The 19,402-nt window shown below is 38.2% G+C and overlaps 1 long non-coding RNA gene across 1 annotated transcript; it reads right to left on the bottom strand.

Annotated features, from left to right (window-relative positions):
• Positions 1-1,011: 1,011 nt before the first annotated feature.
• LOC115934678 (uncharacterized) lies at positions 1,012-13,720 on the bottom strand. The gene is made up of 4 exons (XR_008679508.2): positions 13,473-13,720; positions 10,374-10,471; positions 5,885-5,996; positions 1,012-4,836 (listed from the first exon to the last, which is right to left on the bottom strand). It is a non-coding gene; the product is annotated as an uncharacterized lncRNA (long non-coding RNA).
• Positions 13,721-19,402: the final 5,682 nt, after the last annotated feature.

The raw sequence follows: 19,402 nt of genomic DNA on the forward strand, positions 1-19,402 counted from the left end.
ATACAGCAGAGGATGGGTGAGAAAAGCAGTTTGGGATTACAATTCGGCTGTGAAGGATAGCCAAGATGAGTTCCTGTTCAAACACAAGAATAGCATTTTACTTCAGCCCTATTACAATACCTATTTAATACATTTGCTTACCCTGTAACTATTCAGACAGCACTGTTTCTTAATGTGATTAAAGAACCAAGGAGGTGCATGGTGGGGTTTTTTTTGGAATGCAGTTTACCTATAAATTGAAAAGGGAGAAAATCTAATGGAGCTATGCCATCCAATAACAATGCTGATGAACTGGAAGCATTTCTTCCATCCCGCTATTCCTTCACCTCAAAAAAAGGTAATATAGATTCAGAAACCCATTTACTCTGTGAATTCAGATCATGACTTCTAAAAGATTGTTTTACCAGTATTGATACGCTACTATGTTGTATAGCAAGGTAAAGTCAGTTTGAGAGCTTCTGTAGAGAAATCCCCTTGCCAAGTGTTATATAATTACCTCACAGGTAAGAAGTGGTTCATGCAAAATACCCAGCTCACACTAGATATATTGAGACATTAGTTAAAACAGATTAGTTCACTACATTATTTTGTGCATACATACCAAATTATCAAATGTAGCTGACCAAGTGTGGCTGAACAAATTGTTGATTGTTAGCACAAGAAGGTCTTCCTACAGTTTTTTATGAGGCTAGTTTTCACATAGGTTGTTACATGTATTTTTTTAAGTAAATAATTCATGTCTACCATGTGACATAAGTTGAAAAACAAAGATGTGTAACATCTAACATAAAAATCAATACTAAAACTTGTTATATACTTAAATAGCTTCAATTTCTCAGCAGAACAGCTTTTAACCCATTCCTTACACACAGTTTATTTATATGACAACTTGAACACATCTGACATGTTAATGAAAAGAAATTATTTAAACCATTTATACACCTGATATGTATACTAATTTCTTCCTATCAGGATAATAAAAAAAAATCACTTCTATTTTATGTTCATTCAAATTTGCATTTAATTTCTATTTACATTCATTCAATCCAAAATCAAGTAATACAGTAAACTAAATACATGAAAAGCAGAAAAGCACAGCACTCCTGATAAGGCAGCTGAATAGTTTTATTTACTGATAGATGCAAAGCCAACTTGGGATAGGAGAAACAATAGTTTAAAGTGCAAACACAAACATACACGAACCCATCTTTCGGATGTTATTCCAGATAATCCACTGAGATAATACTTGTGCTATAATGTTAAGAATCACACAAGAAAAAGTACTGTATTAATCAGCAACAGACCACAGGTTATGTGTGACAAATACTTTTATGATAGTTTGTCCAGCTTGCTAGTGTCTACTCCTATGAAAAAAGGTAGATGTTTGGACATTGATGTTTTTGAGAAATTAACCATTTTCAAAGCCTCAAAATCTATTCTTCATAAATTCAACATTTCTCATGGGAATAATCTTAGATCTAGCTCTTCTTGTAAACTAGGAACCATATGATTAACTGAATATTCAAAACAGGTCCTATATCAAATATATAATCCAAGGCTCAGTATATTAATGCTATCTAAAATGCATCTTGTTTATAATCACTTATTACCTATAGTAAAGAATGTTGAATTTTTGGAGTATCATACATGCATCCTCCATCCCTCCCCTCAAATTATCTTCTATCTCAAAAAATAGTACGGAAAAATCCTTCTTGAAGGATTCAAATTAGTTAAGACCATAAAAGGGGAAAAAGAACATAATTTTCCTAAAAATCTGGTTCAAAGTTCAATAATTAATACTTTACATTGTTAATCACAGCTGGTTTATAAGTCCCAGTTTAGTTATTCTGTAATGCTACAAACCTTATAAAATCAAATTAGTAAACTTCAATTCAGTGATTATATTTTACTTAAAAAACAGCATGTATAAAATAAAAAAAATCCTGTAATAGCTGATTTTAAAGAAAGTAAGTGATGAAAAAGAAAGCACTTAATCTCTTTTATACACTTAGTATAATCATAAAGAACCCTCTTAGAAACTGAAGACTGGTAATATTGACTTCATATTTTAAACTATGCTTGGGTTTTTACAAGTAAATATAGATAAGCCATATTGCACGGGTGTGTGCTTTCTGTGACACTAATGTGACACTTGACACGTTTTCACAGTCATAGTAGGGATATCCATTTATGAAACAAGTTCTCAATAAACTTTCCACAGCATGGGAAATTAATTTCACTTAATAAATGTGAAGTCAGAAAAACTATGTATTTGTGTGGATGGTAGCTGTGCAATTAATGCTTTTTATGCAGAAAAGTTGCAGCGTTTGCCACTATTGCTGGCACTACTAATTATCAAAATGGTTTAACTGGGGTGGTTATAGCCAGCCAATCACAGTGCTCATGTTACTAGCAAATAGGACCTAGAAGGAATATTTTGGTGTATAAGTTTCACTGGAATTTGGTCAGGCAGTCAACACTACAGTTAGTAAACATATTTGAAAACAAGTATCAAGAGTATCACAAGCCATTTACAGTCTGAAATAATGCCTGTACACGTCACCATAGCTTTTCGGGTTCTGTTTTTTCAGACATCACAAATTGTCAGAGAACAAGGATCTACACTTTAAGTATAATTTCTGCCCTTAATTATTATTGTAGCTTCTAAGTTACCAGCAACAGTCATAAAGTTCTCAGTAGGCTGCTGCAATAAGGGAGGAGGGGGAAGAGGGAGTGATTTTTTTTAAAAGGCTTTCTGTCCAAAGATGAACTTTTATCGATTCTTTCAATTACTGCCACAATTGAAAAGGTATATTTCCAATCATTTTTCATGGTTCTGTTTTTGCTTACTGTCATAGGATTTCATCCCATCTCATTTGAGTTGCAATTTCAAAAAGCAAAGCCTTGCTCTTTTCTGACTGAATTCATCATGCATAAAGAATTTTATGGCTTGGATCCTATGGCTCAAAAAGGATCTATTTGAAAAAATCCTAGGGTTGCAAAATATTACAGATTGACTTTGCACACTCAGACTGAAGACATTATAAAAGACAAACAAAAAGAGGTGGTAAAACTCAACTGCAACTGCATGATCATCTGTTATACCAGTATGCACTGAAATATATTTTTACAAAGCTCTGCAGATATTAAACCCTTTCACTAGCTAAAGTCATGGAAATGCTCTCTTTAAGGCAGGAAATATTTAAGGAAGGTAAAGTTACCTTTACTTTTATTCTTTGTACCTGTAAATCATTTATGTAGATTTTGTTACAATTTCAAAAACATAGTGTCCTGTTAACATGTTTCCTAAATGAAGCCACTAAGTTTTCTTATTTACTGTGGAAGACATTCATCAAAAGGCCATCAAATATTTTTACAATCAAAAAATGTAGCCCCAGTATAGGAGAAAAAAAAAATAGACCTTTTTTTCTTTTTAAAACTGTTGAGGAAAAAAATATAAGGAAGGTAGACAGTAGAAACAGTAGAAAGAAATAAAACTGAAAATCTTACCAATTTGCTGTGAAGAGATTAGACAGAGAGTGGGCCACAGCAACACCCTCTTCCCCTGGATATCCCTATCTCTCTCACCTTGCCGACCGCAGTATGTATTTTTTATCCCGACTCTCTTCTGTTGTTCTTCAGCCATGGGCTGAACACATTTGGCGTCTTGAACCAAACACTGGTGTAAGAACAGGTGGCGATTTTTTTTCCAGCGCAATGTAGGCCCGGGACAATGATGAAATGTAGGACATACAACTTATGCTCATTCCAAGGCTTCCAGTTAAGCTTAGCACATAGCAGTACTGCAAGTAGAAATGATTAAATAGATTCTTTTTTTTTTCTCATATTACAGACGAGTATTGCAGCTGGGTTACTGAAAATAAACCCCAGGTCCACCCCAATCCCTCAAACGAGCCACACATGTGGTTAACAATGATTCATTTCCATTTTATTATTTCACCAAGAGAAGAAACGGAAGTTGTTTGGCTTTCTTCACACCAACTAATAATTTCGCATTTTAAAGTTTGGGATGTTTTTCATAATGAGCTGAATCAAAAATCTACTTGAAAAATATATATTTATATAAAAAAAAGATTCAGGTTATATGCATGTAAAACATCAATTGGTAAGTTTCTTTTGTCTTTGATTCCATATTGCTGGAAAAAGTTTGACCAAGCTTGCATGCTAATTTGTCCTTAGTTGCAAGTATTATAGGCAATTTTGTACTTTGCCTAATGAAAGGATAACCCTTCTTCGACACAGTCAGAACTCAACAGTGATTCAGAAGCAACATCCTACCCTTAATACTGTCAGTTTCGAGTCATCAACATGAAAATCCTTGATAAGGTTGAGAAGATGTCGCGAGGAACCAATTAATTGATGTGCCTGAGTGTTCAGCAGTACTATTTTGCTTTAAGTTTTTTTTGCATGATTGATTGATTTTTTTAAAATCCATGTTTATTTTTCCTCTGTCCAAAGTGTTCTATGTAATGACACTGACTCTCTGAAACTGTCATTTTGAGTCTTGTTTCACCTTGTAGGATGCTCACACATCGGCCTCTCCACCTTTTTTGCCTTAAATTCATTAAAAGCATTGCTGTGGCATAGATTCATACGCAGGTGCTCTGGCCGTTTGGAGATCATGGGAAAAGCTTGTTTTTTGTATGGCCCAGAGTTCGGCTGTCGTATTGGAAGTGGTGCCAACGCTTCCCCACTCGTTGTCACATCCATCTGCTCTGTGCCACTTGTTTCCATTGGGTATTCCACAGGTGTCTGAGGATTTGCTGTGCTGGCCGAAGCACCTCTTCCCCAGAAATCCCCAGGAGAAAATTTGGGCTTTAAGACAAGGAAGAGCTGTCATTCGTTTGTTTAAGGGTCATCTCAACAGACATATTTCCTTTACATTTAAGGGGAGTGGAGTAATACGACATTTATTTTCATTTAATTTTATTTTCATGTGGATTAGCAAAAAGGCAAAAGTTGAACCATCTCTCCCCCGCCTAGATTAACTGCTAGAATTTCCTAACTGGTCTCTTTAACTCTACACCTGACCCCCAAAACCCTCAATGACATATATATATATTTAAATACATATTATATATACCATTTTACTCTCCCCTGCTCAAAACAGCTTTCCATTGCATTTAAAATAAAATACTTTTCCAAACCTCTGCCCTTCTCTTCACTCACCACACACTCCAGGAACATTGATTTCCCTTTCATTTCCAGGAAAAGGCAACTTTTCTCCTCCCTCAGGGCTTTTGCATTTGCTGTTCTTCTGCCTGCAACATTCTTATACCTCCTATTTTTGTAGGGCTGGCTCTTTCTGTTCGCTGCTAGATGTTACTACACCAGGGAGGCCTTTCTCTGACCACTGTGAGTAGAAGCCCCCTTGTTTTTCCTCTGCTCTCTACCACTACATTCTTTCTTTCCCCTTTTAAATCATAGCACTTAGCACTACTTGTAATTGTATTTTTGTATATCCTTTGTCTATTGTGACTCTCCCCCTAAATTGTAAGCTTCATCAGGACAGGGACAATTCCTGTATTATAGTACTATATATATACACACTCATATATATACACACATACATAACATGCAGCATGTAGTGCTGGTGCCCTTGGTACACAATAAATGCTGAGTGAATGGATAAAGAAGACATTTGCCAGTGTGGCTGCTTACTTTCAGGAGGGAAGGTAAACCATATAACATCATAGATTAGTCAGACTAGTCCTTTGCAATGTAAGATACAGATGCTGTGCTTATGTCAACCAAAGAGAATATGACAGTCTTTCATTTATGTAACTTGGAATACATTTCTTAAGTAAACACTCTTGTAGGTTGTAAAAAAAAAAAAAAAAGTGAAAATAAGAGTGTGACATACCTGACAGGTGTTCGTGGGCTGCCAATAAATCTTCGAGGTGATCGGATTTTTGGTTCAAAGGAAAACTTTTCTTTCACACTTCAAGTACAGATGGAGCCACATAAGTAAAACCCTGAAAGACAGTAACAGTGGACTACAGAATGGCATTTTGTCATATATCTCAAGAAAATGGGGTTGTTCAGTCTGACATACCTACACAGCGATGCACACCTAAAACCACCAATGTGTACAGTCTCCCACGTCCTCAACCTCATTTTTAGACCTGTTAACTTCTTTCCAGCCATGAGGCACACACTTCAAGAAAGCAGAATTCTATTGAGCTTGATAAGCTAGCAAACAAAATTCCACCCTACTGACAGGAATCGAAAAAAAGGAAAATTCAGGCTCCATATGAAGATGTTAAACACGGCCAGGCACGGTGGCTCACGCCTGTCATCCCAGCACTTTGACAGGCCAAGGCGGGCAGACCACCTGAGGTCAGGAGTTCAAGACCAGCCTGGCCAATGTGGTGAAACACCAACTCTACTAAGAATACAAAAATCAGCCGTGCATGGTGGTGCACGCCTGTAATCCCAGCTACTCGGGAGGCTGAGGCAGGGGAATCACTTGAACCTGGGAGGCAGAGGTTGCAGTGAGCAGAGATCGCACCACTGCATTCTAGCCTGCACAACAGAGCAAGACTTCACCTCAAAAATTAAAAAAAAAAAAAAAAGATGTTAAATAGTAGGAGAAATGTAAAGAAACTTCTAGTGTTTCTAGCCACAGGCATATAAGCAATTAAGTTTATCACCCCAAAACAGTTTCTCATAATTAGGTCAAAGTAAAAACAATTTTTTGATTTGGCATCAAAGTCAGATCTTGTGATCTTTCTGGTTTATGGCAATGATTGGACAGAATTTGTTTTTTGTTTTAAGAGATGGGGTATCCCTATATTGCCCAGGCTGGAGTGCAGTGGTGATATCATACCTCACCACAGCCTCAAAGTCCTGGAGCCAAGCTATTCTCCTGCCTCAGCCCCTCAAGTAGCTGGGACTATATAAGCATGCGTGATCTCTGCCCAGCTAGAATTTGGTATTTTCTTGATGAATAAGTATCAAGATTTCAAAAACCTTTGTTTGTAATAGGCAAAAATGCAGTTTTGTTCGTTTTAGTTCTCTCTTGGGCCTTACTATTAGGCTACCAGCTGTCATTTCTCCTACTGTCAATATTCATTCTTTTAACCATCTTCACCTATCCTCTCTTCTATTTATCAAAATCTATGAGTAAGCATTATGTGTTACAATAAATAAGACTCGACAAAGCTCTGGGTGAAGGCCCAAAGAGTGCAATTCTGAAGTGCATATGATTTGTGACAGTTATATGTGAACTTCGGAGAATAATTCTACAAACATTCTAGTGGACTAAAGCCGTAACTACCAAGAGGTACAGGCTGTGCCTTAATCATCTTTGAATTTCCTCTAATTCTGTGATGGGGTCTTACAACAGGAATTGAAATATTTGTTGAAATGAGGTTGCTAGAACCACATTATCCAGATAAGTGGGATGTCACTATATATACATATACACATATATATACACATACGTATATACACACACATATATACACGTACGTATATATATACACACATATATACACGTACGTATATATATACACACATATATACACGTACGTATATATATACACACATACACATACGTATATATACACACATATATACACATACGTATATATTCACACACATATACATATGTGTATATATACACACACATATATATACATATACACACACATATATATACACACATATATATACACATATATACACACATATATACATATATATACACACACACATATATATACATATATATATATATATATATATATATATTTTTTTTTTTTTTAGATGGAGTCTTGCTCTGTCGCCCAGGATGGAGTGCAGTGAATGGCACGATCTCGGCTCACTGCAACCTCCGCCTCCGAGGTTCAAGTGATTCTCCTGCCTCAGCCTCCCAAGTAGCTGGGACTACAGCCATCACGTCTGGCTAATTTTTGTATTTCTAGTAGAGATGGGGTTTCACCATATTGGCCAGGCTGTTCTGGAACTCTTGACCTTGTGATCCACCCACTTCTGCCTCCCAAAGTGCTGGGATTACAGGCGTGAGCCACTGCACCTGGCCTATTTTTTTACTAATGTTTAAAGAGACCCACTTTATGTACAGAATTCTGGCTACAACCTAACAAAAGAATTGCTGTGTTCATCAGTTATAGCCAATTTAAGTAATTATGAAAAGCTCAACAATACTTTAACTGGCAATGAAAGCGTCAATATCTCACTTTTACCACCACAACTTTGGATTTCTTGGTAGCTAAATAAAATGCTTCTATTTTGTGGGGGGAAAACTGTCACATAAGTTGAAATTTTGCAATGTTCAGTTGACGAAGAGGTCTCTATGTTAAATCAAAGGTATAAATTCCACATCAGTAGCACATGAGAGGAAAAAAAAGCCAAAATTAAAGTGATTCATGTTCATTTCCTTAACTGAACCTAAGATTTTACTAACAGAGATGTCGTAACTTTGATCATGCACACATCAAACTTGAATTTAAAAACATGCATGCACTCACTCATCTTTTATCTCTTATGTAATTAATACTGTAAGATTATATTTTGCCTACATGCTCTATATTACTAATTTATAGGATTATTACTATTTGGTGTTGTTTACTCGAAACCATACTGTACTACACACTTTTGCATTCCATGCTAACTTTATTTTTTTAATTAATTTTTTTATTTGATACAGAGTCTCACTCACTCTATCGCCCAGGCTGGAGTGCAGTGGCACGATCTTGGCTCCTGCAACCTCTGCCTCCTGAGTTCAAGTCATTCTCCTGCCTCAGCCTCCCAAGTAGTTGGTATCACAGGTACATGCCACCACACCCGGCTGATTTTTGTATTTTTAGTAGAGAGGGGGTTTCACCATGTTGGCCAGGCTGGTCTCGAACTCCTGACCTCAGGGTTATAGGCGTGAGCCACCATGCCCCATGAGCTTATTATTAGAGCTTATTTCCCATCCCATAAGATACAACACTACTTGTGTTACATAGTGAGCAGTGTGGGGAAGAAAAGCTTGAGAATTAAGTTAGTGACAAATCCAGTGTACTCAAAAAGAGGGAAAAAAACACTCCGAAACAATTGCTTTCCCCATATTCTATTCTCCCTAGAGGTAGTTCAAAAAGGAATGACAAAAGAAAAAAAAGGATACAAAATGAGATACATGTTCATGTGACATATAAGTACAGTAATAAAATAAGCATATATGATATTTAAGCAAAATAATATGCATTGATGGTCATCTGATATAAATCCATCATTTCTGTTGGCCAACATCTAAAACCTTTACTTTTCTGAAGAGACAAGCTATAAATCTATACAGATATTTCTACAATGAGAATTCACTATTACATATGATCCAATATATTTTGATGTCAAATATTCACAATTAATGTTAAAAAATCCCCTACTTGGCCAGGCGCGGTGGCTCATGCCTGTAATCCCAGCACTTTGGGAGGCCAAGGCGGGTGGATCATGAGGTCAAGAAATCGAGACCATCCTGGCCAACATGGTGAAACCCTGTCTCTACTAAAAATACAAAAATTAACTGGGAGTGGTGGTGCGTGCCTGTAGTAGGCTGAGGCAGGACAATCACTTGAACCCAGGAGGCAGAGTTTGCAGTGAGCTGAGATCACACCACTGCACTCCAGCCTGACGACAGAGCGAGACTCCGACTCAAAAAAAAAAACAACCCTACTTATGTTAAGAGTACCAAAAATAGGGCCAGAAATGATGGCTCAGGCCTATAATTTTGGCACTTTGGGAAGCCAAGGTGGGAAAACAGCTTGAGTCCAGGAGTAAAACAGACTCTGTCTCTACAAAAAAATTAAAAATTAGCTGGATGTGGCACACACCTGTAGTCCAGGTACTCATGAGGCTGAAATGGGTGGATCACTTGAGCCTGGGAGGTCAAAGCTGCAGTGAACTGTGATTGCACCACTGCACCCTACACCCAGCCTGGGCAAGGTGAGACCCTGTCTCAGAAGAAAAAAAAAAGGTACCAAAAATCTATAGCTGTTTCAGGAATAAAATACATGTAGTCAGTGAGGTTTTTCTCCCCCACTGCTATGACTTAATTTTTGGTTGAGATGCTAAGCCAAACATCGTTTTAAGTCTGTGGCCCAACCGAAAAAGGGAATCATACTCTCCAAAGAATTGTACATTCCCACTCTAATTGCTAAAATAAAATGTTGGATTATGAAAATCAATTTTGTAGGTATCAATAAGTTATAAGAGCATGGCTTATTAAAAAAAAAAGCGGGTGAGGTTACCTACATGAACTGCAAAGCAAGCAAACTGAATTTTCTTCTCGAAGAGCCCATCCTCATACTTAAAATTTCCCACAACTATATGGAAATTCTTTCACTTACCAGAAAGACCTGATGGGCACTTTCACTGAGAGTTGAGTCATCTGGGCTGTCGACAGGTGTCTGACGTGTAAACTTGGAATCAAACTGACTTACATCCTCTTCAGATTGTTTTATACAAACAAAATAATTTAGAAAATAATGAATAGTCCATATTACATCAATCAAATGCACTGTAAGCTCTGGGAGCTCTTTTCGCAGGGGTTAACTATAATAAAGTATTAGAATAGTCTTAGCAGGCACAGAATGAAGAAAAAAATGCAGGTGGAAAGTACTGAGTCAAATTACATCTTCAAATCTTAAACATGCATTAAAATAGATTTTAGTATACTGTTATTCCTACTAAAAATGTGAATATATCAACTGGGCATGGTGGCTCATGCCTGTAATCCCAGCACTTTGGGAGGCTGACGCGGGCAGATCATGAGGTCAGGAGTTCGAGACCAGCCTGGTCAATATAGTGAAACCCCGTCTCTACTAAAAATACAAAATATTAGCCGGGCGTGGTGGTGGGCGCCTGTAATCCTAACTACTTGGGAGGCTAAAGCAGGAGAATTGCTTGAACCCGGGAGGAAGAGGTTGCTGCAAACACAGATTGTGCCACTGCACACCAGCCCAGGTGACAGCGTGAGAGTCTGTCTGAATTAAAAAAAAACAAAAAAAAACAAAAACAAAAAAAGTGAATATATTGAGCTCAAAACAAGTTGGAAAAAATGTGAATATCAATTTCCTCTCTCACAAAGCTTCAGTGTGCCTAGTCCACTGGCTAAATCCCTGTTTAGAGATAATTAGTTCAGTTGGCTACTGCAGGTTTGTAATAAACCTGAAAAACTACTGAAGCAGAGTTAAAACATGAATAATACTGGTAAGATGCTCCAGTTAAAGTTTCTTCCCACAGCTTATTTCATTCCTTTAGAAATCTAAAGGAGCAAAAATAATTTTCTATTCTGCATGGGTTATAAGTTATATTCCCTTGTGAAAGTATAGTTATCACTTCAGTTCTAACCATGAGATTGATTTATGTAATTCCTTGTCTCTTTCCCAAAATATCTGGTTAGACTCTTGGGCCAAATCTAGGAAGTAAATAATAATTTAGAATATCTGACTTAATACTAAAAGATGACCACATTGACCTGATAATTCTCTTAGAGCCCAGACTGTGAACTTGCACTCCCTGGAGGAATGGCTGATTCCAAGTGTGGGGAAAATGTAAAAGATAAGCAGAGAACAGCAGTTTCCTTATTTTGCTCTCTCGTCCAACACCAGACAACGTGCTCGTCAAAAGGACTCAGAACCCAATATGAAGATGCACCCAGCATTCAACGAAGGGAAAAAATTAGCATCAATAAAAATAACGGCCAGGCGCGGTGGCTCACGCCTATAATCCCAACACTTTGGGAGGCAGAGGCAGGTGGATTGCTTTTGAGCTCAGGATTTGAAGACCAGCCTGGTGAACATGGCAAAACCCTGTCTCTACCAGAAACACAAAAATTAGCTGGGCGTGGTGGTGTACCTGTGGTCCCAGCTACTCAAGAGGGTGAGGTGGGAGGATTGCTGGAGGCCGGGAAGTCAAGGCTGCAGTGGGCAGAGATTATACCACTGCACTACAGCTTGGGTGACAGAGTAAGACCCTGCCTCAAAACAATAAATGAATAAATAAAAATAAAAATAACTGCAATGAAATGAAACACAAATATGTTAAAACGTGTAAGTTCATAATATACTAAAAAAGAAAAAAACACATACACAAAGTTCATTGATCAATTTTGGAAGATGATAGGGAACTAATTCATTATTTTGAAAACTAGGAAAGAATCAAACATACATCCTGCCTTTCCTGTATGAACTACACCTTGTGTAACTAACTGTTCAAAGAGTTTCTCTTTATTAAAGAATTCCAGCTAACAAAGAAAGAAGAAATAACAGAATAAAACCATTTCACAAACACCTGATGAAATTATAAAAGTAGGCCAGAGTTTCTCAACCTCAGGGCTACTGACATTTTAGGCCTATTAATACTTTGCTGTAGGGGGCTGTGCTGTGCTGACTCTTACCCCTGAAGGTACCTATAGCATTCCCTCCCCCAAGCTATGACAATCAGTGTGTCTTCAGACATTGCCAAATTACCCTGGTAGTGAAATGCTGATACAGGCAATGATCAGTGACCACTAACATCACTAAACACACACACACACACACACACACACACACAACTAACTACACATTATGCCTCCTGATCAAAGCATATGCAATACCGAGAGTTTAATCTGAATCAGATCAACCACCTAAATTTAACTACCAGTTTTTGGAAATTCAGGGAACAGATGAACATGGGCAATGACACCTATGGGGATAATATCAGCAAAATCAAAATTTGAGAATTCTACAGGACAAATGACCCAGTTTCTTCAATAAATCATTAGGGGAATCTATAAATGAAAAGAGACTTAAGAGACATAGTAATCAAACTATATACAGACCTTGATTAAAACCTTACAAACCGGAGGAAAAAAAAGAATGGAACAACAACAACAAAAAAACTAAGTGGGGCAACACAGGGAGACCTCATCTCTAGAAAAATTCAAAAAATTAGCTGGGTGTGGTGATGCACCCCTGTGGTCCCAGCTATATGGGAGGATCCCTTGAGCCTGGGAGGTTGACGCTGCCATGAGCCACTATCATGCCACTGCACTCCAGCCTGGGCAACACAGAAAGACCCTATCTCAAAAAAAAAAAAAAAAACTGGGGAAACTGTCAACTTCTTAGGTGTGATGGTGGGATGGCAGTTATGTTTAAACAAGATGACCTAATCATTTTTAAGCTGTGCAGTAGGTGTATGACAGTCATCCTCCTTACAATTGTTTGTTGTTTTTAAAAGTGGGTCACATTATGCTCCATGACCAAAAAATAATCACCATCATCATCCTCCTCCTCCTCCACCTACATCCCAAGGAATGGAAAAAGAAACTGTTTTCTCAGATTCTGAAGTGGGAGAAAGACAATAACTAACACACTAACTCATTTACTCATAAACATATTGTTATGGATTGAATCGTGTCCCTTACCCACCCCCCAGAAAACTTCGTATGTTGAAACTCTAACCTCTAGTTCCTCAGAATGTGACCTTATTTGGAAAGGGTTATTGCAGATGTAATCAGTGAAGATGAGGTCCTACTGGAGTAGAGAGGAACCCTAATCCAATATGCCTGGTATCCTTATAAAAAGGGGAAATTTGGCCACAGATACGCACACAGGTAGAACACCATGTGAACATGAAGGCAGAGATCCAGGTGATGCACCTACAAGCCAAAGAATGACAAAGATTACCAGCAAACCACCAGAAGCCAGGGGAGAGGCATGGAACATACAGTTTCTCACGGTTGTCAAAGAAACCAACTCTTAACAATGTGATCTAGAACTTCCAGTCTCCAAATCTATGAGATAATAAATTTCTGTTGTCTAAGCCACCCGGTTTGTGGTACTTTGTTGCAGCAAGCCTAGCAAACTAATGCACATATATTCTATATTTTGAAGAAAAAATTCCCAAAGAATCATATTTAAAATGGTTAAATTAAGCAAAATAAAACAAACCAAAAAAAGAAAGGTCCCAACTACTCGAAATATTTAATTGTCTTAGGTAACTGACTTAAAAATAGCTAATACAGTCAATTGCCACTGGCTTTAGTTCTTTAAAAGATAGTACAAAAATAAAAGATGCTTGGCTGGGTGCAGAAGCTCACACCTGTAATCCCAGCACTTTGAGAGGCTGAGGTGGGTGGATCACTTGAGCCCAGGAGTTCGAGACCAGCCTGGGCGACATGATGAAACCGTTTCTACAAAAAAATACAAAAAAATTAGCCAGGCATGGTGACATGTGTCTGTAGTCGCAGCTGTTCAGGAAGCTGAGGTGGGAGAATCACCTGAGCCTGGGGAGGTCAAGGCTGCATTGAACTGTGATCGTGCTACTGCACTCCATCCTGGGTGACAGAGTGAGAGCCCATCTCAAAATAAATAAATAATAAAAACAAAGATGCTGAAAAGAGGATAAACCAGAGATCTTTGAACTGCTAATAAAAATAACGTTTCTGTCTGCTCTGAGATTTTTCTTACTCTAAAAAAATCTCAAGCGATCTTCCTGCCTCAGCCTTGCAAGTAGCTGGGACTTACAGGCACATGCCACCATACCCAGCTGACTTTTAAATGTTTTGTAGAGATGGAGTCTTGTTATGTTGCCCATGCTGGTCTTGAACTCCTGGCTTCAAACAATCCTCCCACCTCGGCCCTTTAAAGTTTTGGGATTACAGGCGTGAGCCACTGCACCCAATTATAAGCTTTCATGTATACTTACCAACAGAGGTTTAAATGGGGGCTCCACCTTTCGAGCCAGAAGTTCTTCCCGGTTAATGTGTCTAAAGAATGGATGAGCCTAGGAAAAAAAAGCAGAAAGAAAAGTTGAGGGGAATAGACTTTGCTGGACTGATAAATTAATCACCTTTTTGAAGTTACAAGTCACAAAATAAGCTAACTTATAAGCAACTACATATAACCCTCAGAAATACATAAAACTAGCATTATCTTCCCCACAAAACACCAAAGATGCCAATACCTACTTGAACATCTCCAGCATCCCCAGGACCAGCTCCCAGATGAGAAGTAGCATTTCTTTTCAGTAGCTTTAAAGAGGATAAAAAAGCCTGGATAAAGAACCGTAGTCAAACTGATTTTTTTCCTTTTCATACTTTGCTTGTCTACTTTGCCTTGAGAAAATATAGTTTATTGGCCGGGCATGGTGGCTCATGCCTGTAATCCCAGCACTATGGGAGGCTGAGGCAGGTGGTTCACCTGAGGTTGGGAATTCGAGACCAGCCTGGTCAACATGGTGAAACCCCTTCTCTACTAAAAATACAAAAAGTAGCCTGGCGTGGTGGCGCACGCCTGTAATCCCAGCTACTAGGGAGACTGAGGCAGGAGAATCACTTGAACCTGGGAGGCAGAGGTTGCAGTGAGCCAAGATCATGCCATTGCACTCCCGCCTGGAGGACAAAGCAAGACTCCATCTCAGAAAAAAGAGAAAAGAAAAAAATATATAGTTTACTAATTACTACTGAATAATTGTTTAAGGGTCTGTAATCCCAGCACTTTGAGAGGCCAAGGCAGGTGGATCGCCTGAGGTCAGGTGTTCCAGACTAGGCTGACCAACATGGTGAAACCCTGTCTCTATTAAAAATACAAAAAATAGTGGGGCATGGTGGCGGGCGCCTGTAATCCCAGCTATTCGAGAGGCTGAAGCAGGAGAATCGCTTGAACCTGGGGGACTGAGGCTGCAGTGAGCCAAGATCGCACCACTGCACTCCAGCCTGGGCGACAGAGCGAGACTCTGTCTCAAAAAAAAAAGAATTAAAAAAAAAGAATATGAAAAGAAAGTCGTTAAACAAATCTGTACTTCGCCTTCAAAAATTGAAGACTTTTTTTGTTCACTATATATTATTCAAAACATACATTAAATTCTATCTAGTTAAATCCTAGTCATTGAATCTTATACTGTCAGTGACCATTTAAGAACCTTACCTTTTTAAGCAGATCTCTGGCTTCTTGTGTGAGGTAGGGAGGCAAATTAGTTTACATTTGAGGATGTTGTCAATTGTTTTCTTTCTATTCTCCCCAGTAAATGGAGGCTAAGAGTAGAAGACAAGTGAAAAATGTTAGCAGGGAGTGAAAAATATTAGTATATAAGAAACAAATTTTAAATAACCATATCCATTTCCTGAATTAGTTATGCATGGAGATCAGAAATGTATGCTGTGAAATGGGCTAACTGCTAAAGACCTTTATTTTGTTTTAGAGACAGGGTCTCTTGTCAAGGCTAGATTCTATTAATAATCCTTAGCCCAAATGATCCTCCCACCTCAGCCTCCTGAGTAGCTTGGGCTACAGGCATGCACCACTGTGCCTGGCAGACGTGCAGTTTTTAAGCAATAGGACAGAGGAAGTAGCAGTGTCCTGGAAGGAAGCCTGTGTTTCCACCATTAACTTGCTGTGTGATAATAAGTGAGCTATGTGATTTTATGCTTCAGTTTCTCCATTTATAAAAATAAGAGCATTATCTGTTCAACATCTATTTCACAGGCCTGCCATGACACAGATCATTTCAATGAAAATGTTTCTCAAAGTATGGGATCCCATATAATCATACAGCATTATTAGTGTTAAACTGCTAATAACAAATCTTTGGGCTTTGAAAACTCCATTGGTAACATTTTCAGAAAGCACAGGACAGGTCTCTTGCTACAGTGACTCAGCATAGACCATAATACATGCAGCTTTTAACTGTGCACCTACTGCTCCAGTTGGCATGTCATACATTAATGCTCCCAAACTCCACAATCCACAGCACAATTGTGGCCACTTCTCATCAAGATTTCAGGGGCCATACAATGAGGAAAATAATATGCTTAAAAATGCCCCCATTGGCATATCATGTGAATTAGAATTTTAAAAACAATATACAGAGTCAATGAGGGTACAGAAAACAGATACTATTCCTTAAAACAGGTAAAATTAGCTATTACCTCCAAACCAATTATGTTTAACATGTAGCTCACATGTATTCTATTGTTCCACAAAATGTGTGTGTGACTGTTCCGTCATGAATGATTCTTTGCCTAGTCCAAAGTCTGTTAGTTTCACATGACCTGCAATGAAAGATTACAGCATGATTATTTTCAGAATTCTAAGTATGTGCAGTGTTTGAACATGTCATATAACACCTTAATCTATCCTTCCATTTAACTTTTCTTGCCTCAAACTTTTCTTGCAGATGTCAAGAACAAGGTACCATCCATAAAATGGGATGCTAACTGTTTAAGGCTAGGGCAAAGTCACATTTGCCAAAGATACAATCTGTCTGGTAAAGAGAAAATAAAGATAGAGAAAAAAGTGAAATAACCTGTTTAAGGCTCTAGCTTTAAGTATACACAGAATCCTCTACCATCCTGAAAAAGAAAAATCCTGGAAAAACTGTTTTATGAAATCTAGTTTAAGTACACAGACCCTAGTAAACATATTCTGTACCTTTTAAACAAAGGTGTGAGATAGTACTTCAAATATACAGCTTTTATCACAGTGAACTGTGAAGAGTTCTTAAAATGGTCTCAGAAAGTCACTATAACAAGGTAGCTCATTCTGCCCAATGCTACCAATTAGGTGAAAGAAAGAAAATTGCTAGATGGTATGAATCAATCATCGCTGATCCAGAAAGTAAAAAACTTACCACCTTATACAAAGATCATTTCAGTTCAAGTTTAGCTTTCTTTACTGGATTGTCATAACAAGTGGTTCAACAACCTCAGGGGCTCTAGTATTTGAGGTTCATTTCACAGAAAAGGCACAATGACCTATTGATTCAAATGTAAACATATACCACACTCTGATACAGAAGAAGTATGGCCTTTATTTTCACAGAACCATCTGATACACTCAACCTTATAAATGAAAGGAGAAGTCAACTATTCTATCACTCCCGTATTCTATCCTGTGACTTAGAATTCAGATCAGAACCAGGTTTTGGGGAGGGAGGAGGTGTTGATGAGAGGAAGGAAGAGACGCTGATTCCCATGATCTATTCAGTTAAGTATATCATTTCTCCTTAAAAAAAAAAAAGGTGGGTGGAGGAGTATAATCTGGAATGTTTATATGAGCCTCGGTTGTTCATACATCATTCTCTAAGAGTTTGAAACAATTAACTACCTCATGGATTATTCTGTAGACATCTAAGGATTAGCAGCTGCTACCACCTTCTAGATACCCTGGGTCATCTGGTTGCTCCTTTGGGGTATAAGTGAATTGCCAAGTCTACCCACAGCCCAGATTAGCATAAATTGAGCTGTCTGTAGCAGCATGCAGTTGTAGTCAAGGCTCACGGTGCTATATCTATAGTTGTATAGATTATCGGTCTCTCTGATGTTTATGTTTGTTGTTGCAAACAAACAGCAAGAATAAACTGATTCTGGCAGTGGGGGAGGTGGGTTATGCCTGTAATCCCAGCAATTTGGGAAGCCGAGGCAGGCAGATCAACTGAGCTCAGGAGTTTGAGACCACCCTGGGCAACATGATGAAACCCCATTTCTACAAAAAATACCAAAAATTAGCCAGGCGTGGTGGTGTGCCACAGTGGCCCCAGCTACTTGAGGGGCTGGGGTGGGAGGATCACTTGAGCCTGGGAGGCGGAGGTTGCAGTGAGCTGTAATCATGCCACTGTATTCCAGCCTGGGTGACAGAGTGAGATCCCCATATCAAAAAAAAAAAAAAAAAAAAAAAAGAGTAATCTGATGCCTATTAAACATCATATTCCCAAAGTTTTATCAAATACTTTGGTTCCATTTCAATCCTTTTTCCAGCATTAATAAAACCTACTGTAAGAAGCATAGCTTCTAATATTTACATATTTTCTTTTTCTTTTCTCTTTTTTTTGAATTGGAGTCTCGCTCTGTCGCCCAAGCTGGAGTGCAATGTCACGATATTGGCTCACTGCAACTTTCGCCTACTGGGTTCAGGCGATTCTCCCACCTCAGCCTCCTGAGTAGCTGGGATTACAGGCATCCACCATCATGCCCAGCAATTTTTTTTTTTTTTTTGTAGAGATGGGGTTTCACCATGTTGGCCAGGTGTCTTGAACTCCTGACCTCAGGTGATCGACCCGCCTCAGCCTCCCAAAGTGCTGGGATTACAGGTGTGAGCCACCGCACCCAGCCAATAATTACATATTTTCATTACTAAAACTCAACTTACATAATTAAGATTCACTTTTCAATTTAAGTAACAAGCCAAAATTAATGTTTAGACTGGCTTTTATAGTCTAAAACATTACACAACATTTTATGTAAGGATTCCAAAAACATGGAAAACTATAGAGTAAGGATTAAACTAAAAAAGGCAATTGAGCAACTATTACCCTCAACTTCTTTTACTCTCACCAAGTGTAATTACCTAAAGACTTAAAACATCAGCAAGTACTATGATGCCATAAATTCTGA

This window comes from Gorilla gorilla, chromosome 4 (assembly GCF_029281585.2).
Source record: "Gorilla gorilla gorilla isolate KB3781 chromosome 4, NHGRI_mGorGor1-v2.1_pri, whole genome shotgun sequence".
Lineage (NCBI taxonomy): Eukaryota > Metazoa > Chordata > Mammalia > Primates > Hominidae > Gorilla > Gorilla gorilla.